This window comes from Hemibagrus wyckioides, linkage group LG02 (genome assembly GCF_019097595.1).
Source record: "Hemibagrus wyckioides isolate EC202008001 linkage group LG02, SWU_Hwy_1.0, whole genome shotgun sequence".
NCBI classification, from domain to species: Eukaryota; Metazoa; Chordata; class Actinopteri; order Siluriformes; family Bagridae; genus Hemibagrus; species Hemibagrus wyckioides.
In genome coordinates, this window is record NC_080711.1 from 25,259,678 (window position 1) to 25,284,149 (window position 24,472).

Below are 24,472 nucleotides of genomic sequence, written 5' to 3' on the forward strand. Positions count from 1 at the left end.
CTTCTCCACCCTGTTCACTCCTCCACTCTGTTCACTCCTCCACCCTGTTCACTCCTCCACTCTGTTCACTTCTCCACCCTGTTCACTCCTCCACTCTGTTCACTCCTCCACCCTGTTCACTTGACTGTTCACTCCTCCACCCTGTTCACTCCTCCACTCTGTTCACTCCTCCACCCTGTTCACTCCTCCACCCTGTTCACTCCTCCACTCTGTTCACTCCTCCACCCTGTTCACTCCTCCACCCTGTTCACTCCTCCACTCTGTTCACTCCTCCACCCTGTTCACTTGACTGTTCACTCCTCCACCCTGTTCACTTGACTGTTCACTCCTCCACCCTGTTCACTCCTCCACTCTGTTCACTCCTCCACTCTGTTCACTTGACTGTTCACTCCTCTACTCTGTTCACTCCTCCACCCTGTTCATTTGACTGTTCACTCCTCCACTCTGTTCACTCCTCCACTCTGTTCACTCCTCCACTCTGTTCACTTGACTGTTCACTCCTCCACTCTGTTCACTCCTCCACTCTGTTCACTTGACTGTTCACTCCTCCACTCTGTTCACTCCTCTACTCTGTTCACTCCTCCACCCTGTTCATTTGACTGTTCACTCCTCCACTCTGTTCACTCCTCCACTCTGTTCACTCCTCCACTCTGTTCACTTGACTGTTCACTCCTCCACCCTGTTCACTCCTCCACCCTGTTCACTTGACTGTTCACTCCTCCACCCTGTTCACTCCTCCACTCTGTTCACTTGATGTTCACTCCTCCACTCTGTTCACTCCTCCACTCTGTTCACTCCTCCACCCTGTTCATTTGACTGTTCACTCCTCCACTCTGTTCACTCCCCCACTCTGTTCACTCCTCCACTCTGTTCACTTGACTGTTCACTCCTCCACTCTGTTCACTCCTCCACTCTGTTCATTTGACTGTTCACTCCTCCACTCTGTTCACTCCTCCACTCTGTTCACTCCTCCACTCTGTTCACTTGACTGTTCACTCCTCCACTCTGTTCACTCCTCTACTCTGTTCACTCCTCCACCCTGTTCATTTGACTGTTCACTCCTCCACTCTGTTCACTCCTCCACTCTGTTCACTCCTCCACTCTGTTCACTTGACTGTTCACTCCTCCACTCTGTTCACTCCTCCACTCTGTTCACTTGACTGTTCACTCCTCCACTCTGTTCACTCCTCTACTCTGTTCACTCCTCCACCCTGTTCATTTGACTGTTCACTCCTCCACTCTGTTCACTCCTCCACTCTGTTCACTCCTCCACTCTGTTCACTTGACTGTTCACTCCTCCACCCTGTTCACTTGACTGTTCACTCCTCCACCCTGTTCACTCCTCCACCCTGTTCACTCCTCCACTCTGTTCACTTGATGTTCACTCCTCCACTCTGTTCACTCCTCCACTCTGTTCACTCCTCCACCCTGTTCATTTGACTGTTCACTCCTCCACTCTGTTCACTCCTCCACTCTGTTCACTTGACTGTTCACTCCTCCACTCTGTTCACTCCTCCACTCTGTTCATTTGACTGTTCACTCCTCCACTCTGTTCACTCCTCCACTCTGTTCACTCCTCCACTCTGTTCACTTGACTGTTCACTCCTCCACTCTGTTCACTCCTCCACTCTGTTCACTTGACTGTTCACTCCTCCACTCTGTTCACTCCTCCACTCTGTTCATTTGACTGTTCACTCCTCCACTCTGTTCACTCCTCCACTCTGTTCACTTGACTGTTCACTCCTCCACTCTGTTCACTCCTCCACTCTGTTCATTTGACTGTTCACTCCTCCACTCTGTTCACTCCTCCACTCTGTTCACTCCTCCACTCTGTTCACTTGACTGTTCACTCCTCCACTCTGTTCACTCCTCCACTCTGTTCATTTGACTGTTCACTCCTCCACTCTGTTCACTCCTCCACTCTGTTCACTTGACTGTTCACTCCTCCACCCTGTTCACTCCTCCACTCTGTTCACTCCTCCACTCTGTTCACTTGACTGTTCACTCCTCCACTCTGTTCACTCCTCCACCCTGTTCATTTGACTGTTCACTCCTCCACTCTGTTCACTCCTCCACTCTGTTCACTTGACTGTTCACTCCTCCACTCTGTTCACTCCTCCACTCTGTTCATTTGACTGTTCACTCCTCCACTCTGTTCACTCCTCCACTCTGTTCACTCCTCCACTCTGTTCACTTGACTGTTCACTCCTCCACTCTGTTCACTCCTCCACTCTGTTCACTTGACTGTTCACTCCTCCACTCTGTTCACTCCTCCACTCTGTTCACTTGACTGTTCACTCCTCCACCCTGTTCACTCCTCCACTCTGTTCACTCCTCCACTCTGTTCACTTGACTGTTCACTCCTCCACTCTGTTCACTCCTCCACCCTGTTCATTTGACTGTTCACTCCTCCACTCTGTTCACTCCTCCACCCTGTTCACTCCTCCACTCTGTTCACTTGACTGTTCACTCCTCCACCCTGTTCACTCCTCCACTCTGTTTGCTCATCCACTGTTTAATTAATTAATTGAAAATGAATTAATGTTGAAGTGTACAATTAAAAGTGTGAGTTTATTCAAGAGGAAACTTTAAACTTTAACATGGTAAATAGCTTCATTTTATTCTGTTCATAAACTCAGTTGTAGAGATCTGATCAAGTCTGACGTTCTCGTTCTTGGTGCACTGCCAGGGGAACACCAGGGTTCCGTAAAGCACCACTCAGGGTTCCACACCACAGGGTTCCACACCACAGGGTTCTTTTTTAGTTTTGTTACAGGAACTCCACCGTAATTGAAAGTGGTGTTACACAAATTATTAATGTGTTAATAACGAATGAATAATCTAAAATTCCAGGAAGGTGTGTGTGTGAGTGCGAGTGTGTGAGGGTGTTACTCTCTCTCTGCTTTCTCTCTCTCTCTGTCTCTCTCTCTCTCTCTCTCTCTCTCTCTGCTTTCTCTCTCTCTCTCTCTCTCCCTCCCTCTGTCCTTCCTCATATGTTAATCCGTGTTGAGTTGAGTTTCCTGACAGAGCCTGACATATGAGCTCAGAGCTGAAATGCAGAAGTGAGAGAGAGAGATGACATGCACATCCTATACACACACACACACACATACACACACACACACACATCCTATATACACTTATCACACTTCCAACATCAGCATTCAAATCCCTGTCTACACACCACACCAGATTTTCATAACTGAACTCTAGAACACACAGGAACCTGAAGAGCACACACACACACACACACACACACACACACACACAGTCTTTATTAGTTTCAAAAACTCTAGACTTTATTAAACACTCACATGGATTAGGCTCTGGCTGCAGGAATAACATTAACAGGACAAAAAATTATTAATTTATTACAGCAAGGTCTTCCTACAGAACTCTGTGGTGTTTAAGACTCGTCACTTCTCCTGGTTTCACACATGCTGCAGTTCCCCCTGCAGTTCCCCCTTATCTCAATGTAAAGTTATAGAGTGTGTGTAACGTCTTTACGTCTGCTTCTCTAAAGTCTAATCAACTCCTCCTCTCTGTAGGACACGTGTGTGTGTGTGTGTGTGAGTGAGTGTGTGTGTTTGTGAGTGTGTGTGTTTGTGTGTGTGTGTGTATGTGTGTGTGTGTGTGAGTGTCTGTGTGTGTGTGTGTGTGTGTGTGTGAGTGTCTGTGTGTGTGTGTGTGTGTGAGTGTCTGTGTGTGTGTGTGTCTGTGTGTGTGTGTGTGTGAGCAGTAGTGAGGTTGTTAATGAGGTGTGCAGATCAGTAAAAATAATAATGAATAATAAAGGTGTAGGATTTCAGATTAGTGTCAGAGATATTTACCTTCAGATGGAAACTGATTATAAGAGGAATGAAGAACTGATGTTGAGGATTTCTGAGTCCAGCATGAGGGAGACCTCTGATCAGGGTTGTGTCTCCTTACTGGTGCTACTGGATCTTAGTGCAGCTTTTGACACCATTGACCACACTGTTCTACTTGATAGACTAGAACATGTTGTTGGTGTTAAGGGAACAGCCCTCTCCTGGCTCAGGTCTTATTTGACTGACCGTTATCAGTTTGTAGATCTAGATGGTCACTTCTCCATGCATACCAAGGTTATGTTCGGTGTTCCACAAGGTTCTGTCTTAGGCCCACTGCTTTCCTCCCTATATATGCTACCCCTTGGTGCAATTATTCATAAACATGGTATTAGCTTCCACTGTTATGCCGATGACACACAGCTATATGTTTCAGCTAAATCAGATGAGAGACACCAGCTTATTAAGATAGAAGAATGTGTAAAGGACATTAGACATTGGATGGTCACTAACTTCCTCCTGCTTAATTCGGACAAGACAGAGGTGCTTGTACTAGGACCACAGGCAGTTAGAAGTGAGCTTTCTGATTACAGAGTAATGGTGGATGGTCTTTTGGTTTCATCTTGTCCAGCAGTAAAAGATCTTGGTGTGATTATTGATTCTGGTCTTTCGTTTGAAGCTCATGTAGATAATATCACTCGGGTAGCCTTCTTCCATCTCAGAAATATTGCTAAATATGATGTCACTTCATGATGCAGAAAAATTAGTTCATGCTTTTGTTACCTCTAGGTTGGATTATTGTAATGTCTTACTGTCTGGATGTTCCAGTAGGAGCAGAAACAAGCTCCAGTTAGTCCAGAATGCAGCAGCTAGAGTCCTAACTAGAACCAGAAGATATGAACACATCACTCCTATTTTATCCACACTACATTGGCTTCCAGTCAAATTTCACATTGATTATAAAATACTGTTACTAACCTATAAAGCACTAAATGGTCTCGCGCCGCAGTACCTGAGCGATCTTTTAGTCTTTTATGATCCGCCACGCCTACTCCAATCAAAGGGTGCTGGTTACTTGGTAGTACCTCAAGTAGCAAAGGCTACAGCAGGGGGCGGAGCTTTCTCTTTCAAAGCCCCAAAGTTATGGAACAGCCTTCCAATTAGTGTTGGGGATTCAGACACAGTCTCAATGTTTAAGTCTAGGCTGAAGACACATTTGTTTAGTCGAGCTTTTAATATATAGTTCTTAGGTAAAGGAGCAGATCTGGAAGGTTCATGGTCATAGAGTGTTTGGTGACTGGGATGTTTGGATGCTGTCATCTTACCACCCTCACATGGTCACTCAGGTCACTGACTGTGAATCTACATTATCTTTAAACATCACATGATCAGAAGGATACTTAATATCTCTCTCTCTCTCTCTCTCTCTCTCTCTCTCTGTCTCTCTCTGTCTTTCTCTGTTTTTCTCTGTCGAGCTATAAACCCCACTCCTTTGCCAGTTTCCAGTATGACCACTGCCTCTACCCCTGGTCAGAGTCTGAGTCTGGTCACTTGGTGGTGGTCACTGATGCTGTGGATGGATCTGTGTGGACAGCCTGTGACCCAGGAGACAGCCATGGACAGAGACACTTGGGGACTTTCACACCATCACAGATCTGCCATTTCATCTGTCAGCTTGTGACAGCAAGGAATTAGTGTCTATAATGACCTCAGAAACTACACTGACCTAATAGTTCCTCATGGGTCATTGATTTCTGTTGTAGAAAGGACATTAATCAGTTACAGTTACATTATTTACTGTTTAGTGTCACCCAAATGAGGATGGGTTCCCTTCTGAGCCTGGTTCCTCTCATGGTTTCATCACGGGGAGTTTTTCCTTGCCACCGTCGCAGCAGGACTCTCATTGGGGATAAAATAGTTTAATAATTTAATTTTAATTTTTTTTCCTTTCTCTGTTTTTCTACTTTTGTAAAGCTGCTTTGAGACAATATCCAATGTAAAAGGTGCTATACAAATAAACTGAATTGAATTGAATTGAATTTTATAAAGCATATTCTGACAAAGCTAAACATTGGTCAAAAATCAGCTTTAAGTTGTGTAACTGTGTGTGTGTGTGTGTGTGTGTGTGTGAGAGACAAAGAGAGAGAGAGAGAGAGAGAGAGAGAGAGAGACGGAGGTTGGGAAACCACACATATAATGTCATTCGTGATTTCCTGTCATGTCGAGCGCTTTGCATACTCTGAATAGCATCCAGTGCAAACTATTCACACACACACACACACACACACACACTTCATCTGCCTCTTTCACTTCTCACATCACACTGCTGTTTTTGGTTAATTTATTTTAAACATCTTTATTACATTCGAAGATTAAGCCACAGTGAAGACTCAAAGAAAACACACACACACAGAGAGAGAGAGAGAAAGAGAACAGATTTCACTGAAAGAAGAGAATTTTTCAGTCTGTGGAGATAAACACAGGAGACGTTAATGCAGCTCTGGAGGTGTTAAACACACAGAGGTTTAAACTCCACTGACTTTCTCAGCGTTGAAATGGAGCACTTTATCTCACTTCAGTGACCTTTAAATGAGTTTAGATTTAACAGAATCAGTTGATTAATTCTCTCTAACAGCACAGTTCCGGATGTTAATCAAATTCATATGTTATTTATCACATAGAAAATCATACACAGTCTGACATCATGTAGTGAAAGAATAATAGAGTACATTTAAAGTGAATAAAGACATAAAAAAAACTATAGGGATGTAAATAAAATAAAGATTTAAGGAAAATTCATCCATCCATCCATCCATCCATTGTCTATACCCGCTTATTCCTAATTAAGGTCACGGGGGTCTGCTGGAGCCTATCCCAGTGCACATCGGGTGAAAGGCAGGGGTACACCCTGGACAGGTCGCCAGTAAGGAAAATTCAATTCAACTCAGTTCAGTTTTATTTATATAGCGCTTTTAACAATGGACATTGTCCCAAAGCAGCTTTACAGAACACAAGAAATAAAAAACATAGTACAAAAAGCCCTAGATGTTAGACAAAATCATCCCTAGTGAGCAAGCCTGAGGCGACTGTGGTGAGGAAAAACTCCCTTAGATGGTATGAGGAAGAAACCTTGAGAGGAACCAGGAAAATTTAGATATGCATATATGTGTATATATCTGGGTATTGCAGGAATGTCAGGGAGTAAAGTGGCGGTGTGAAAACAGAGTATGTATATAAAATGGTTCAGTGAGTGTGACCTCTGCAGTGTAGTGCAGTTATTGTGTCTGCTGAGGTAGTATTTTATGTGTGAGGAAGTCCAGAGTCCAGAAAGTCCAGTGTTCTGGCTGAGGGCCTGAATGACCTGCGGGAAGAAGCTCCTCCTCATTCTCTCTGTGTTCGCCTTCAAGGAGCAGAAACGTTTCCCTGACCGCAACAGAGAGAAGAGTCTGTTGTTGGGATGGCTGAGGTCCTTCATTATCTTCATGGCCTTGGTCCAGCACCTAGGTACTGGAAACTGTCCACTCTCTTCACTGGAATCATGCTGATAGTGAGGGGCTGGTAATTCATCTCCTGCTTTGTACTGAAGTCCACTATCAGCTCCTTAGCCTTGCTGATGTTCAGGAGGAGATTGTTGACCTGGCACCATAACTCCAGGTTTTCAATCTTCTCTAGGTAGGCCGTCTCATCGCTGTTGGAGATCAGGCCCACCATCACAGTATTGTCCGCAAACTTAATGATGTTGGAGGAGCTGGAAGTGGCCACACAGTCATAGGTGTACAGTGAGTACAGCAGAGGGCTCAGAACACAACCCTGGGGGGCTCCAGTACTGAGGGGGAGGGAGGGTGAGACATGTTTATATTAGTGCAGGTTTATATTTAATGCACTCACTCTGATACCTTATCGTTTCCACAGCACGGCTCATTCACAGAGACGTGTACAGTGACAATCTAATAAATATGTTTATTACAGTATAGAAGTGTTTATTACAGTAATGAAGTGATTATTACAATATAGAAGTGTTTATTACAGTATAGAAGTGTTTATTACAGTAATGAAGTGATTATTACAGTAAATAGGTGTTTATTACAGTGAGGAGGTGTTTATTAAACATTAAAGTAAGGAGGTATTTATTACAGTGAGGAGGTGAAAGTTTATTACAGTATAGAGGTGTTTATTAAATATTAGAGAAAGGAAGTGTTTATTACAGTAAGGAAGTGTTTATTACAGTAAGGAGGTGTTTATTACAGTTAGGAGGTGTTTATTACAGTAAGGAAGTGTTTATTACAGTTAGGAGGTGTTTATTACAGTAAGGAAGTGTTTATTACATTTAGGAAGTGTTTATTACAGTAAGGAAGTGTTTATTACAGTAAGGAGGTGTTTATTACAGTAAGGAAGTGTTTATTACAGTAAGGAAGTGTTTATTACAGTAAGGAGGTGTTTATTACAGTTAGGAGGTGTTTATTGCAGTTAGGAGGTGTTTATTACAGTAAGGAAGTGTTTATTACAGTAAGGAAGTGTTTATTACAGTAAGGAGGTGTTTATTACAGTTAAGGGGGTGTTTATTACAGTTAGGAGGTGTTTATTACAGTAAGGAGGTGTTTATTACAGTTAAGGGGGTGTTTATTACAGTAAAGGGGGTGTTTATTACAGTAAGGAGGTGTTTATTACAGTTAAGGGGGTGTTTATTACAGTAAGGAGGTGTTTATTACAGTTAGGAGGTGTTTATTACAGTAAGGAGGTGTTTATTACAGTTAAGGGGGTGTTTATTACAGTTAGGAGGTGTTTATTACAGTAAGGAGGTGTTTATTACAGTTAAGGGGGTGTTTATTACAGTTAGGAGGTGTTTATTACAGTAAGGAGGTGTTAATTACAGTTCAGGGGGTGTTTATTACAGTAAGGAGGTGTTGATTACAGTTAAGGGGGTGTTTATTACAGTAAAGAGGTGTTTATTACAGTGAGGAGGTGTTTATTAAACATTCAAGTAAGGAGGTATTTATTACAGTGAGGAGGTGAAAGTTTATTACAGTATAGAGGTGTTTATTAAATATTAGAGTAAGGAAGTGTTTATTACAGTAAGGAAGTGTTTATTACAGTAAGGAGGTGTTTATTACAGTGAGGAGGTGTTTATTAAACATTAAAGTAAGGAGGTATTTATTACAGTGAGGAGGTGAAAGTTTATTACAGTATAGAGGTGTTTATTAAATATTAGAGTAAGGAAGTGTTTATTACAGTAAGGAGGTGTTTATTACAGTTAGGAGGTGTTTATTACAGTAAGGAAGTATTTATTACAGTAAGGAGGTGTTTATTACAGTTAGGAGGTGTTTATTACAGTTAGGAGGTGTTTATTACAGTAAGGAAGTGTTTATTACAGTAAGGAGGTGTTTATTACAGTTAGGAAGTGTTTATTACAGTAAGGAGGTGTTTATTATAGTAAGGAGGTGTTTATTACAGTTAGGAGGTGTTTATTACAGTTAGGAGGTGTTTATTACAGTAAGGAAGTGTTTATTATAGTAACGAAGTGTTTATTACAGTTAGGAGGTGTTTATTACAGTAAGGAAGTGTTTATTACAGTAAGGAGGTGTTTATTACAGTAAGGAAGTGTTTATTACAGTAAGGAGGTGTTTATTACAGTTAAGGGGGTGTTTATTACAGTTAGGAGGTGTTTATTACAGTAAGGAGGTGTTTATTACAGTTAAGGGGGTGTTTATTACAGTTAGGAGGTGTTTATTACAGTAAGGAGGTGTTTATTACAGTTAAGGGGGTGTTTATTACAGTAAGGAGGTGTTTATTACAGTAAGGAAGTGTTTATTACAGTAAGGAGGTGTTTATTACAGTAAGGAAGTGTTTATTACAGTAAGGAGGTGTTTATTACAGTTAAGGGGGTGTTTATTACAGTTAGGAGGTGTTTATTACAGTAAGGAGGTGTTTATTACAGTTAAGGGGGTGTTTATTACAGTAAGGAGGTGTTTATTACAGTAAGGAGGTGTTTATTACAGTTAAGGGGGTGTTTATTACAGTAAGGAGGTGTTTATTACAGTTAAGGGGGTGTTTATTACAGGTAGGAGGTGTTTATTACAGTAAGTAGGTGTTTATTACAGTTAGGAGGTGTTTATTGCAGTTAGGAGGTGTTTATTACAGTAAGGAGGTGTTTATTACAGTTAAGGGGGTGTTTATTACAGTAAGTAGGTGTTTATTACAGTAAGGAGGTGTTTATTACAGTAAGGAGGTGTTTATTACAGTTAGGAGGTGTTTATTGCAGTTAGGAGGTGTTTATTACAGTAAGGAGGTGTTTATTACAGTTAAGGGGGTGTTTATTACTGTTAGGAGGTGTTTATTACAGTAAGGAGGTGTTGATTACAGTAAGGAGGTGTTGATTACAGTTAAGGGGGTGTTGATTACAGTAAGGAGGTGTTGATTACAGTTAAGGGGGTGTTTATTACAGTAAAGAGGTGTTTATTACAGTGAGGAGGTGTTTATTAAACATTCAAGTAAGGAGGTATTTATTACAGTGAGGAGGTGAAAGTTTATTACAGTATAGAGGTGTTTATTAAATATTAGAGAAAGGAAGTGTTTATTACAGTAAGGAAGTGTTTATTACAGTAAGGAGGTGTTTATTACAGTTAGGAGGTGTTTATTACAGTTAGGAGGTGTTTATTACAGTAAGGAAGTGTTTATTACAGTAAGGAGGTGTTTATTACAGTTAGGAGGTGTTTATTACAGTAAGGAAGTGTTTATTACAGTTAGGAGGTGTTTATTACAGTAAGGAAGTGTTTATTACATTTAGGAGGTGTTTATTACAGTAAGGAAGTGTTTATTACAGTAAGGAGGTGTTTATTACAGTAAGGAAGTGTTTATTACAGTAAGGAAGTGTTTATTACAGTAAGGAGGTGTTTATTACAGTTAGGAGGTGTTTATTGCAGTTAGGAGGTGTTTATTACAGTAAGGAAGTGTTTATTACAGTAAGGAAGTGTTTATTACAGTAAGGAGGTGTTTATTACAGTTAAGGGGGTGTTTATTACAGTTAGGAGGTGTTTATTACAGTAAGGAGGTGTTTATTACAGTTAAGGGGGTGTTTATTACAGTTAAGGGGGTGTTTATTACAGTAAGGAGGTGTTTATTACAGTTAAGGGGGTGTTTATTACAGTAAGGAGGTGTTTATTACAGTTAGGAGGTGTTTATTACAGTAAGGAGGTGTTTATTACAGTTAAGGGGGTGTTTATTACAGTTAGGAGGTGTTTATTACAGTAAGGAGGTGTTAATTACAGTTCAGGGGGTGTTTATTACAGTAAGGAGGTGTTGATTACAGTTAAGGGGGTGTTTATTACAGTAAAGAGGTGTTTATTACAGTGAGGAGGTGTTTATTAAACATTCAAGTAAGGAGGTATTTATTACAGTGAGGAGGTGAAAGTTTATTACAGTATAGAGGTGTTTATTAAATATTAGAGTAAGGAAGTGTTTATTATAGTAAGGAAGTGTTTATTACAGTAAGGAGGTGTTTATTACAGTGAGGAGGTGTTTATTAAACATTAAAGTAAGGAGGTATTTATTACAGTGAGGAGGTGAAAGTTTATTACAGTATAGAGGTGTTTATTAAATATTAGAGTAAGGAAGTGTTTATTACAGTAAGGAGGTGTTTATTACAGTTAGGAGGTGTTTATTACAGTAAGGAAGTATTTATTACAGTAAGGAGGTGTTTATTACAGTTAGGAGGTGTTTATTACAGTTAGGAGGTGTTTATTACAGTAAGGAAGTGTTTATTACAGTAAGGAGGTGTTTATTACAGTTAGGAAGTGTTTATTACAGTAAGGAGGTGTTTATTATAGTAAGGAGGTGTTTATTACAGTTAGGAGGTGTTTATTACAGTTAGGAGGTGTTTATTACAGTAAGGAAGTGTTTATTATAGTAACGAAGTGTTTATTACAGTTAGGAGGTGTTTATTACAGTTAAGGGGGTGTTTATTACAGTTAGGAGGTGTTTATTACAGTAAGGAAGTGTTTATTACAGTAAGGAGGTGTTTATTACAGTTAAGGGGGTGTTTATTACAGTTAGGAGGTGTTTATTACAGTAAGGAGGTGTTTATTACAGTTAAGGGGGTGTTTATTACAGTTAGGAGGTGTTTATTACAGTAAGGAGGTGTTTATTACAGTTAAGGGGGTGTTTATTACAGTAAGGAGGTGTTTATTACAGTAAGGAAGTGTTTATTACAGTAAGGAGGTGTTTATTACAGTAAGGAAGTGTTTATTACAGTAAGGAGGTGTTTATTACAGTTAAGGGGGTGTTTATTACAGTTAGGAGGTGTTTATTACAGTAAGGAGGTGTTTATTACAGTTAAGGGGGTGTTTATTACAGTAAGGAGGTGTTTATTACAGTAAGGAGGTGTTTATTACAGTTAAGGGGGTGTTTATTACAGTAAGGAGGTGTTTATTACAGTTAAGGGGGTGTTTATTACAGGTAGGAGGTGTTTATTACAGTAAGTAGGTGTTTATTACAGTTAGGAGGTGTTTATTGCAGTTAGGAGGTGTTTATTACAGTAAGGAGGTGTTTATTACAGTTAAGGGGGTGTTTATTACAGTAAGTAGGTGTTTATTACAGTAAGGAAGTGTTTATTACAGTAAGGAGGTGTTTATTACAGTTAGGAGGTGTTTATTGCAGTTAGGAGGTGTTTATTACAGTAAGGAGGTGTTTATTACAGTTAAGGGGGTGTTGATTACTGTTAGGAGGTGTTTATTACAGTAAGGAGGTGTTGATTACAGTAAGGAGGTGTTGATTACAGTTAAGGGGGTGTTTATTACAGTAAGGAGGTATTGATTACAGTTAAGGGGGTGTTTATTACAGTAAAGAGGTGTTTATTACAGTGAGGAGGTGTTTATTAAACATTCAAGTAAGGAGGTATTTATTACAGTGAGGAGGTGAAAGTTTATTACAGTATAGAGGTGTTTATTAAATATTAGAGTAAGGAAGTGTTTATTACAGTAAGGAAGTGTTTATTACAGTAAGGAGGTGTTTATTACAGTTAGGAGGTGTTTATTACAGTTAAGGAGGTGTTTATTACAGCAAGGAGGTGTTTATTACACTTACAGAAGAAAACAGAGAAAGGGGAGGGGAAAATGAAAAATAATAATAAAAAATAAAAAATAACTAATTAACTAGAAATAAGAATAAATTATTAAATTCTATAATTAGACTATTTTATCCCTAATGAGAAGCCTGTGGCAACGGTGGCAAGGAAAATCTCCCTGGGATGGAAAGGAAGAAACCTTGAGAGGAACCAGGCTCAGAAGGGAACCCATCCTCATTTGGGTGACACTAAACAGAAAATAATGTAACTGTAGCTGATTAATGTCCTTTCTACAACAGAAATCAATGACCCATGAGGAACTATTAGGTCAGTGTAGTTTCTAAGGTCATTATAAACACTAGTTCTTTGCTGTCACAAGCTGACAGATGTAATGGCAGATCTGTGATGGTGTGAAAGTCCCCAAGTGTCTCTGTCCATGGCTGTCTCCTGGTCCACACAGATCCATCCACAGCATCAGTGGCACCATCACGCGGCGAGACTCCGACCAGGGGTAGGGCAGTGGTCACACTGGAAACTGGCAAACACTGGGAGCTCAGGAGTGGGGTGTATAGCTCCACAGAGAAGGTAGAGAGAGAAAGAGAAAGATATTAAGTTTCTGATCATGTGATGCTTAAAGACAGTGTAGAATTATGTGTAAAGTGCAGGCAGGGACTCCGGCAAGACTAGCTGTGACATCATAACTAAAAGGGAGAGCAGAAGGTCACAGACATGAAGGCTTCCTGGGACATAAAGCATCCTTCTGATCATGTGATGTTTAAAGATAATGTAGATTCACAGTCAGTGACCTGAGTGACCATGTGAGGGTGGTAAGATGACAGCATCCAACACATCCCAGTCACCAAACACTCTATGACCATGAACCTTCCAGATCTGCTCCTTTACCTAAGAACTATATATTAAAAGCTTGACTAAACAAATGTGTCTTCAGCCTAGACTTAAACACTGAGACTGTGTCTGAATCCCCAACACTAATTGGAAGGCTGTTCCATAACTTTGGGGCTTTGAAAGAGAAAGCTCCGCCCCCTGCTGTAGCCTTTGCTACTTGAGGTACTACCAAGTAACCAGCACCCTTTGATCGGAGTAGGCGTGGCGGATCATAAAAAACTAAAAGATCGCTCAGGTACTGCGGCGCGAGACCATTTAGTGCTTTATAGGTTAGTAACAGTATTTTATAATCAATGTGAAATCTGACTGGGAGCCAATGTAGTGTGGATAAAATAGGAGTGATGTGTTCATATCTTCTGGTTCTAGTTAGGACTCTAGCTGCTGCATTCTGGACTAACTGGAGCTTGTTTCTGCTCCTACTGGAACATCCAGACAGTAAGACATTACAATAATCCAACCTAGAGGTAACAAAAGCATGAACTAATTTTTCTGCATCATGAAGCGACAACATATTAACAACATCTTAGCGATATTCCTAAGATGGAAGAAGGCTACCCGAGTGATATTATCTACATGAGCTTCGAATGAAAGACCAGAATCAATAATCACACCAAGATCTTTTACTGCTGGACAAGATGAAACCGAAAGACCATCCACCATTACTCTGTAATCAGAAAGCTCACTTCTAACTGCCTGTGGTCCTAGTACAAGCACCTCTGTCTTGTCCGAATTAAGCAGGAGGAAGTTAGTGACCATCCAATGTCTAATGTCCTTTACACATTCTTCTATCTTAATAAGCTGGTGTCTTAGTGTCTTAGCCAGTGCTTAGAGAAGAATTAATGATTTTTAGAAGGGGTTCAGTAGCTACTGGTAATATCTGTTTAAGGAAAGATGTGGGTAAAGGATCTAGGATGCAGGTAGAAGATTTTGAAGAAGAAATTAGTGAAATTAGATCAGGCTCTTGAAGTGGAGTGAAGCACTCTAAGCTCTGATCAGAAATAGTTATATTATCTAAAGGATTATCTATCAAATAATATGGTTTTAAATTAATAGTCTTTTTGCCTGATATTGTCAGTTTTTTCATTGAAAAAATTCATGAAGTCATTGCTGCTAAATGTAGATGGTGTGCGCTTTTCTACAGTGGTTTTACTGCTAGTTAGTTTTGCTACAGTGCTAAATAAAAATTTAGGATTGTTTTTGTTATCTTCGATTAGGGCAGAGAGATACGCTGATCTAGCAGCACTAAGAGAATTTTTGTATCTCAGAAGGCTTTCCTTCCACGCCATCTGGAATACTGCTAATTTAGTTTGACGCCATTTACGTTCTAGTTTCCTAGCTGATTGTTTTAAAGCTCATGTGTGGTCGTTGTACCAGGGTGCTAGTTTCTTGTCTTTAATTTTTTTCCTTTTAAGTGGAGCTACAGTTTCTAGGGTGTTCCGAAATAATGACTCCAAGTAATCAGTCTCCTGGTCAAGTTCTGTAGGGTCAGAAGGTGAACCAATCACGTGTGATAATTCTGGGAGACTATCGGTAAATCTCTCTGCAGTAGCAGACGTAAATATACGCTTCATATGGTAATGCGGCAAGTTGCGCATCTCGTGACTAAGACTCATTCTAAATGAAACTAGATCATGATCTGAGATAGCTTCCGACTGTGGAAGAGTGACTCTGTTTTCTATATTTAATCCGAATGTAAAAATGAGATCCAGAGTGTGACCTCCATTATGAGTGGGTCCTATTACATTTTGATTAACACCTAATGAATCTAAGATGGACACAACTGCTGTTCTTAGAGGGTCTTCTGGCTTATCAAAATGAATGTTGAAGTCTCCTACTATTAATGCTTTGTCTAAAGAAACAACAAGGTTTGAAGTAAAATCTCCAAATTCACTGAGGAATTCAGAGTATTGGGGGTCTGTAAATAACAATTAGTGGAATTGACTCTGTGAACTTATTATTAGTACTTGCATACGTTAGGTTAGTATAAAGAACTTCGAATGTGTTGAACTGATGTCTGGGTTTTTGTGTGGTGCTTAGCTTATTATCATGAATAACTGCGACACCTCCTCGCAGACGCGGTTGATGTATATAGCTATAGCCAGGCGGACAAGCTTCATTTAATGCTACGTACTCGTTTTGTTTAATCCATGTTTCTGTTAAACAAAGAACACTGAACTCCTGATCAGTAATCAGTTCATTAATAATAAGTGCTTTAGTTGACAGAGATCTTATATTTAACAGTCCTAGCTTCAGATCAAAGGTGCAGGCTGTGCATTCACTATCATCTAGTTTTATGTTAATCAGGTTACTAAAACAAATTTTCTGATTGTTAAAACATTTTCGTTTGGTTCGGGGAACAGACACAGTCTCAATGTTATGAACCCTGAGTGAAGACTCTTTGCAGCCAGCAGATGGTCGGATTAACCTGCTTGTCTGCTCCCTGGCCCTGGATTGTCACCGATTAACTAGATCTGCTCTAAGACTATGTGCTCCAATAAGAGCTCCAATTGTCTATGAAGCCCATGTTGTTTTCGGAGCACCACCTGGACATCCAGCAGTTCAGCGACCATAACCTGCTGTAAGCTACATTGCCACGCCGCATTGGGATGGGGCCAGAGCATACTACAGCATCAGACATCACCTTCGCTAATTTACACACCTCTACAACATTACTCTTAGTAACCTCAGACTGACGAAGGTGTATATCATTAGCTCCTACATGAAAAACTATCTTGGAGAACCTGTGCTTGCTGAGGACCCTAAGATTACCTGCAATGTCCGGCGCCCTGGCTCCTGGAATACACCTAACCTGTGCTGCTGGAGCCCCTAAAGGCCTAGCTAATTTCACATTTATTATAGTAAGGAGGTATTTATTTCAGTTAGGAGGTGTTTATTACAGTAATGGGGTGTTTATTATAGTAAGGAGGTGTTTATTATAGTAAGGAGGTGTTTATTATAGTAAGGAGGTATTTATTTCAGTTAGGCGGTGTTTATTATAGTAAGGAGGTGTTTATTATAGTAAGGAGGTGTTTATTACAGTAATGAGGTGTTTATTATAGTAAGGAGGTGTTTATTACAGTAATGAGGTGTTTATTATAGTAAGGAGGTGTTTATTACAGTAATGAGGTGTTTATTACAGTAATGAGGTGTTTATTATAGTAAGGAGGTATTTGTTTCAGTTAGGCGGTGTTTATTATAGTAAGGAGGTATTTATTTCAGTTAGGCGGTGTTTATTATAGTAAGGAGGTGTTTATTACAGTAATGAGGTGTTTATTATAGTAAGGAGGTGTTTATTACAGTAATGAGGTGTTTATTATAGTAATGAGGTGTTTATTATAGTAAGGAGGTGTTCATTACAGTAATTAGGTGTTTATTACAGTAATAGGGTGTTTATTACAGTAATGGGGTGTTTATTACAGCAATGAGGTGTTTATTACAGTAATGGGGTGTTTATTACAGCAATGAGGTGTTTGTTTCAGTATAGAGGTGTTTATTAAACATTATAGTAAGGAGGTGTTTGTTACAGTAATGAGGTGTTTATTAAACATTATAGTAAGGAGGTGTTTGTTACAGTAATGAGGTGTTTATTAAACCTTAGTGTCAGTGTTTTGTCAGATATCTGAGGAGTTTAAACTTCTTTGCATTTTTTCTCAGTAACATGACAAGTTGCTGTAATTTAAGAGGAACTAAGCTGCTTCATGAATATTAAATTTAACAATAAATGGATTTTAAATGATGTCTTTAATGAAAAAAATGAAAAACATGTAAGAGTGCTCCCTGTTAGGCTGCATCACAGCTCCATGGTGTTGATTATTTTCCTGTAACAGTGTGTCTCGTGTATTTTCTTATGGACTGCAATTAGCTTTCACACACACACAACACAGACATAACACAACATAACGTTTCTCCCTCATGGTTAATGGTTCAGGAGAAGCAGAGTTTCATGCCCTGACTGTTCTGCTCTCTGTATCTGGGGTAAACTGGGATTGAGAAGGAACAGAACATATCTAGCAGCTTTTTAACGCTGCTGATGTTATTGTGTTTGTTTTTTTTCCCATCTGCAGCATCATGATAACATGCAAACTAATAAAAAAAGGAAGCTGGTGCATCTCACAATGAAGTTCTTTGAAACCTGAATCTAGAGTGGCGTGTCACAAGGATGTGGAGATCTTCACACTGATATCAGGCTGAAACACGAGGCATGAACTGCACAAGACCTCTGATGGTGTCTGTGGCGTCTGACCCCGAGACATCAGCAGCAGATCCTTTAAGTTTGTCTGGCTCATCCCACAGAAGCTCTATCGGACTGAGATATGGGGAATTTGGAGGCCTGGTCAACACCTTGAACCATCGTGTTCCTCACAGCGTTCCTGAACAGTGCCGTATGTCTTTACAGTGTGACACTGAAGTCTGTAATGTAATATAGACACGCTTTTCAATATATTTTCATTTCTCACTGTATAAACACTCCACATGTGCACTGAATAAAAGAGAACATTTTACACTCTGAAATAAAATCATTTCTCTACATATTGATCTCATTGATATTTTCTTCATCATGCGGTATTATTAGTAATATCTACTAGCTCCGCTCATTTCACACTCGCGCTCCATTTATAGCAATTAAATAACAACTACATAAAAAATTTAAAAAGATTTTAAAAAAAATTGTCTATTAACTCACGGGGTGTGACACTTCCTGTTTGTTGCCGCGGAACACAAGCGCGTGCAAGCTGATGCTCGCTCCCGCACTTCGCCACTGTTGGCTTCACGCGCGCACGCGGATAGAGATGAGAGTGCCAAAGCAGGGTAAGTTATATCTCTTTAACTTTATTTATTATTTTATTCTGCGTAAGTGATGAACAGTGTGTGTGTGTGGGGGGGGCAGTGTTTAATCATAAACACAGTGGCTTGCTGCGGTTCTCTAGTTTTCCTCTCAGCTTTTGCTGTTCTGCACTTTCAGTATTATATCCGGAGTGATTTGGGGCGCGCGCTGCTTTTTTCATTTCATTAATGTAAAGTCGAAACAAAAATAAGGATGTCTAACTTCATTTAAAAGGGAAAGTGTTGGGCAGTGTCTGTGTTAGTGCTCAGTCTCTGATTTGTGTGTAATGTGTGTATTTATTGACTGTGTGAGTTATGACTTCTGCATGTTGTTCTGTACAAACCTGACAGATCTGAAACTCCTCATGAGCCAAAAGTCATGTCTTTAAAAGAGATAAAGATACGGTATGGTGCAGGACACCATGTGATACTGGGGGATAACATATATGATGGTGGTTTATTGTGTACTGTAGTGTAGTGGTATTTCATTGTATAATGGTTGTGAATTGTGCTGTACTGGTAGGATGGTGTGTATTGTACAGCTCAATTGTGGAATATTGGTAACATATTGTATAGTATACAGTGTAGTAATGATGTAGAGTATAATGTATAGGGCAGTTCTGTTATAGTGTATAGTATAGTGTATAGTATAGTGTATGGTGTAGTGTATAGTATAGTGTATAGTATAGTGTATGGTGGAGTATATAGTATAGTGCATGGTGTAGTGTATAGTATAGTGTATGGTGTAGTGTATAGTATAGTGTATAGTATGGTGGAGTGTACAGTATAGTGTATGGTGGAGTGTATAGTACAGTGTATGGTGTAGTGTGTAGTATAGTGTATGGTGTAGTATATAGTATAGTGTATGGTGGAGTGTATAGTATAGTGCATGGTGTAGTGTATAGTATAGTGTATGGTGTAGTGTATAGTATAGTGTATAGTATGGTGGAGTGTACAGTATAGTGTATGGTGGAGTGTATAGTACAGTGTATGGTGTAGTGTGTAGTATAGTGTATGGTGTAGTATATAGTATGGTGTATGATGGAGTATATAGTATAGTGTATGGTGTAGTGTATAGTACAGTGTATGTTAGAGTGTATAGTATAGTGTATGGTGGAGTGTATAGTATAGTGTATGGTGGAGTGTATAGTATAGTGTATGGTGGAGTGTATAGTACAGTGTATGGTGGAGTGTATAGTATAGTGTATGGTGGAGTGTATAGTATAGTGTATGGTGGAGTGTATAGTACAGTGTATGGTGGAGTGTATAGTATAGTGTATGGTGGAGTGTATAGTATAGTGTATGGTGGAGTGTATAGTATAGTGTATGGTGGAGTGTATAGTATAGTGTATGGTGGAGTGTATAGTATAGTGTATGGTGTAGTGTATAGTACAGTGTATGGTGGAGTGTATAGTATAGTGTATGGTGGAGTGTATAGTATAGTGTATAGGATAGTGTATGGTGGAGTGTATAGTATAGTGTATAGTATCATGTATGGTGGAGTGTATAGTATAGTGTATAGTATAGTGTATGGTGGAGTGTATAGTATAGTGTATAGTATAGTGTATGGTGGAGTGTATAGTATAGTGTATGGTGGAGTGTACAGTATAGTGTATGGTGGAGTGTATAGTACAGTGTATGGTGTAGTGTGTAGTATAGTGTATGGTGTAGTATATAGTATGGTGTATGGTGGAGTATATAGTATAGTGTATGGTGGAGTGTATAGTATAGTGTATAGTATAGTGTATAGTATAGTGTATAGTATAGTGTATGGTGGAGTGTATAGTACAGTGTATGGTGGAGTGTATAGTATAGTGCATGGTGGAGTGTATAGTATAGTGTATAGTATAGTGTATGGTGGAGTGTATAGTATAGTGTATAGTATAGTGTATGGTGGAGTGTATAGTATAGTGTATAGTATAGTGTATGGTGGAGTGTATAGTATAGTGTATGGTGGACTGTATAGTATAGTGTATGGTGTAGTGTATAGTACAGTGTATGGTGGAGTGTATAGTATAGTGTATAGGATAGTGTATGGTGGAGTGTATAGTATAGTGTATAGTATCGTGTATGGTGGAGTGTATAGTATAGTGTATAGTATAGTGTATAGTATAGTGTATGGTGGAGTGTATAGTATAGTGTATAGTATAGTGTATGGTGGAGTGTATAGTATAGTGTATGGTGGAGTGTATAGTATAGTGTATAGTATACTGTATGGTGGAGTGTATAGTACAGTGTATGGTGGAGTGTATAGTATAGTGTATAGTATAGTGTATGGTGGAGTGTATAGTATAGTGTATAGTATAGTGTATGGTGGAGTGTATAGTATAGTGTATAGTATAGTGCATGGTGGAGTGTATAGTATAGTGTATAGTATAGTGTATGGTGGAGTGTATAGTATAGTGTATAGTATAGTGTATGGTGGAGTGTATAGTACAGTGTATGGTGGAGTGTATAGTATAGTGTATAGTATAGTGTATGGTGGAGTGTATAGTATAGTGTATGGTGGAGTGTATAGTATAGTGTATGGTGGAGTGTATAGTATAGTGTATGGTGGAGTGTATAGTATAGTGTATAGTATAGTGTATAGTATACTGTATGGTGGAGTGTATAGTACAGTGTATGGTGGAGTGTATAGTATAGTGTATAGTATAGTGTATGGTGGAGTGTATAGTATAGTGTATAGTATAGTGTATGGTGGAGTGTATAGTACAGTGTATGGTGGAGTGTATAGTATAGTGTATAGTATAGTGTATGGTGGAGTGTATAGTATAGTGTATGGTGGAGTGTATAGTATAGTGTATGGTGGAGTGTATAGTACAGTGTATGGTGGAGTGTATAGTATAGTGTATAGTATAGTGTATAGTATAGTGCATGGTGGAGTGTATAGTATAGTGTATAGTATAGTGTATGGTGGAGTGTATAGTATAGTGTATAGTATAGTGTATGGTGGAGTGTATAGTACAGTGTATGGTGGAGTGTATAGTATAGTGTATAGTATAGTGTATGGTGGAGTATATAGTATAGTGTATGGTGGAGTGTATAGTATAGTGTATGGTGGAGTGTATAGTATAGTGTATGGTGGAGTGTATAGTATAGTGTATGGTGGAGTGTATAGTATAGTATATGGTGGAGTGTATAGTATAGTGTATGGTGGAGTGTATAGTATAGCGTATGGTGGAGTGTATAGTATAGTGTATAGTATAGTGTATAGTATAGTGTATGGTGGAGTGTATAGTATAGTGTATGGTGGAGTATATAGTACAGTGTATGGTGGAGTGTATAGTATAGTGTATGGTGGAGTGTATAGTATAGTATATGGTGGAGTGTATAGTATAGTATATGGTGGAGTGTATAGTATAGTGTATAGTATAGTGTATGGTGGAGTGTATAGTATAGTGTATGTTAGAGTGTATAGTATAGTGTATAGTATAGTGTATGTTAGAGTGTATAGTATAGTGTATAGTATAGTGTATAGTATCGTGTATGGTGGAGTGTATAGTATCGTGTATGGTGGAGTGTATAGTATAGTGTATGGTGGAGTGTATAGTATAGTGTATAGTATAGTGTATGGTGGAGTGTATAGTACAGTGTATGGTGGAGTGTATAGTATAGTGTATAGTATAGTGCATGGTGGAGTGTATAGTATAGTGTATAGTATAGTGTATGGTGGAGTGTATAGTATAGTGTATAGTATAGTGTATGGTGGAGTGTATAGTATAGTGTATGGTGGAGTGTATAGTATAGTGTATGGTGGACTGTATAGTATAGTGTATGGTGTAGTGTATAGTACAGTGTATGGTGGAGTGTATAGTATAGTGTATAGGATAGTGTATGGTGGAGTGTATAGTATAGTGTATGGTGGAGTGTATAGTATAGTATATGGTGGAGTGTATAGTATAGTATATGGTGGAGTGTATAGTATAGTGTATAGTATAGTGTATAGTATAGTGTATGGTGGAGTGTATAGTATAGTGTATGTTAGAGTGTATAGTATAGTGTATAGTATAGTGTATGTTAGAGTGTATAGTATAGTGTATGGTGGAGTGTATAGTATAGTGTATGTTAGAGTGTATAGTATAGTGTATAGTATAGTGTATAGTATCGTGTATGGTGGAGTGTATAGTATAGTGTATGGTGGAGTGTATAGTACAGTGTATGGTGGAGTGTATAGTATAGTGTATAGTATAGTGTATGGTGGAGTGTATAGTATAGTGTATGGTGGAGTGTATAGTATAGTGTATGGTGGAGTGTATAGTATAGTGTATAGTATAGTCTATAGTATAGTGCATGGTGGAGTGTATAGTATAGTGTATAGTATAGTGTATGGTGGAGTGTATAGTATAGTGTATAGTATAGTGTATGGTGGAGTGTATAGTACAGTGTATGGTGGAGTGTATAGTATAGTGTATAGTATAGTGTATGGTGGAGTGTATAGTATAGTGTATGGTGGAGTGTATAGTATAGTGTATGGTGGAGTGTATAGTATAGTGTATAGTATAGTGTATGGTGGAGTGTATAGTATAGTGTATGGTGGAGTGTATAGTATAGTGTATGGTGGAGTGTATAGTATAGTGTATGGTGGAGTGTATAGTATAGTGTATGGTGGAGTGTATAGTATAGTGTATAGTATACTGTATGGTGGAGTGTATAGTATAGTGTATGGTGGAGTTTATAGTATAGTGTATAGTATAGTGTATGGTGGAGTGTATAGTATAGTGTATAGTATAGTGTATGGTGGAGTGTATAGTATAGTGTATGGTGGAGTGTATAGTATAGTGTATAGTATAGTGTATGGTGGAGTGTATAGTATAGTGTATGGTGGAGTGTATAGTATAGTGTATAGTATAGTGTATGGTGGAGTGTATAGTATAGTGTATAGTATAGTGTATGGTGGAGTGTATAGTATAGTGTATGTTAGAGTGTATAGTATAGTGTATTGTATAGTGTATGGTGGAGTGTATAGTATAGTGTAGGTTAGAGTGTATAGTATAGTGTATAGTATAGTGTATAGTATCGTGTATGGTGGAGTGTATAGTATAGTGTATGGTGGAGTGTATAGTATAGTGTATAGTATAGTGCATGGTGGAGTGTATAGTATAGTTTATGGTGGAGTATATAGTATAGCGTATGGTTTAGTATATAGTATAGTGTATGTTAGAGTGTATAGTACAGTGTATGGTGGAGTGTATAGTATAGTGTATGGTGGAGTGTATAGTATAGTGTATGGTGTAGTGTATAGTATACTGTATGGTGGAGTGTATAGTATAGTGTATGGTGGAGTGTATAGTATAGTGTATAGTATAGTGTATGGTGCAGTGTATAGTATAGTGTATGGTGGAGTGTATAGTATAGTGTATAGTATAGTGTATAGCATAGTGTATGTTAGAGTGTATAGTATAGTGTATGGTGGAGTGTATAGTATAGTGTATGGTGGAGTGTATAGTATAGTGTATGGTGGAGTGTATAGTATAGTGTATGGTGGAGTGTATAGTATAGTGTATAGTATAGTGTATGGTGGAGTGTATAGTATAGTGTATGGTGGAGTGTATAGTATAGTGTATGGTGGAGTGTATAGTATAGTGTATGGTGGAGTGTATAGTATAGTGTATGGTGGAGTGTATAGTATAGTGTATAGTATAGTGTATGGTGGAGTGTATAGTATGGTGTATGGTGGAGTGTATAGTATAGTGTATAGTATAGTGTATAGTGGATATAGTATAGTGTATAGTATCGTGTATGGTGGAGTGTATAGTATAGTGTATGGTGGAGTGTATAGTATAGTGTATAGTATAGTGTATGGTGGAGTGTATAGTATAGTGTATGGTGGAGTGTATAGTATAGTGTATGGTGGAGTGTATAGTACAGTGTATGGTGG

At 39.0% G+C, this 24,472-nt stretch overlaps 1 protein-coding gene across 1 annotated transcript in view; it reads left to right on the plus strand.

Moving 5' to 3' along the window:
* The first annotated feature begins 18,479 nt into the window (after positions 1 to 18,479).
* The window catches only part of LOC131342930 (GRB2-related adaptor protein 2-like), a 35,814-nt gene continuing 29,821 nt past the window's right edge, over positions 18,480 to 24,472 (plus strand). The window contains exon 1 of the mRNA XM_058374254.1: positions 18,480 to 18,579. The gene's annotated coding sequence lies outside the window, so the exon portion shown is untranslated. The remainder of the gene's footprint in view (positions 18,580 to 24,472) is intronic.